Raw genomic sequence first — 1424 nt, 5'->3', positions numbered from 1 at the left:
TGGGCTCGTCTGTTGGGAGCCTGCGCTCACGACCTGGGCCTGCCCAGGTGTGCACAGCCTACCTCCCGCTGTCCTGTGCACCACCTGCTGGCCGAGGTTGTGGGAACGTTGGCTTCTTGCATGTGCAGCCCCTTCTAATCTCTTCAAGTCTCTCCTTGCCATGCCAGGGCCCCACAGCTGCTCCCCAAATGCCCAGGACAGGAGATGCTCTGGCGTGTCTCCAGGTGCCTGGCTGTTTTAATGCTGACAAAACGAGCTGCAGCGCCGAGCGCAGGGCGCCATCTGCTGGCCGAGCCCCAGATGGCAGGACGGCTGCGTTACAGCCAGAGCCCAGGGGACCACTCAGGCAGGCAGAACTAGGGGTGGGTCCAAGGCGACAAAGTCAGCAACAGTGATGCTTTAGTAGTTATTGGGGTGGGGGTGTGTGTGCAAATTTAGGGACGGGCTGGGAAATGACATTTCCCAGGAGCCATTGGGAGAGGAGCCTGCTAGGCAGATGGGTAGGTGGTGCACAGGAAGGGGTGACCCCAGGTCTCCCATGTGAGGAGCCTGTGGGGGTGTGGGGACTAGGCTGTCACAGCCCCGGTGTCCAATGGCCACAGGCGCTGGGGGAACAGCCCTGGGTGGGGAATGGTCAGTGTGGGATGGGCTCCACCCTCATCTCAGCGTGAGGCAGTGCCCCAGCTGGGCCCACACTCATCCCAAACTGTCCCTTTCCGAGGATGGTCCCCTGGGGGTGCTGTTTGGCAGATGTCCAGGGGAAGGTGCCATGCACTGATGTGGCCCCGCAGGCTCACCAGGCCAGCATCAGCACTTCATCAGCACGTGTGTGTGTGTGTGTGTGTGTGTGTGTGACAGCACCACCCTTGGTACCCGACAGATCAGGGTCCCAGGGATTGTCGTGGCCGACCCAGCCAGGTGGCGCACAGAGACCTCTGCCAAGTACCTGGCACTGATCCTGGGTGGCATCTCTGGGCCAGAGCCATCCAGATGCTTTTCTCCTAATAGCCACGGATGCACTTTTGGATGGACAGACACTGCCTGACCGCTTCATTCAATGTGGCATCACGTTCTGCTCAGACTGACCAAACCCACTTCCTCTGCCTCGAAACAACCGTGAGGTCAGGACAAGCTACTGTGAAACAGTGAAAAGCCTGCGCAGGCTGTTTTTTCAGGTTTACCACATGATGGTCAGTTATCTCCTCAAGCACTAATCTAGGCATTGCTGTGTTTAATATCTACCATCAGTTGACTTGAAGGAGATTATCCCCAAAGCTGTGGGTGGGCCTGATCCAGTCATTTGAAAGACTTAAGAGAAAAACTGGGTTTTCCAGAGGAGAAATTCTGCCTCAAGACCTCAGCAACTGCCTGAGGCTGCGGCCTCCGGGCCTGGCCTGCAGACGTGACTGGCCAGCGCCACTGCT

Source organism: Hipposideros armiger, unplaced genomic scaffold, assembly GCF_001890085.2.
Source record: "Hipposideros armiger isolate ML-2016 unplaced genomic scaffold, ASM189008v1 scaffold_87, whole genome shotgun sequence".
Classification (NCBI taxonomy): Eukaryota; Metazoa; Chordata; class Mammalia; order Chiroptera; family Hipposideridae; genus Hipposideros; species Hipposideros armiger.
The sequence above is the reverse complement of the archived record's forward strand: the minus strand, read 5'-3'. Positions refer to the sequence as shown.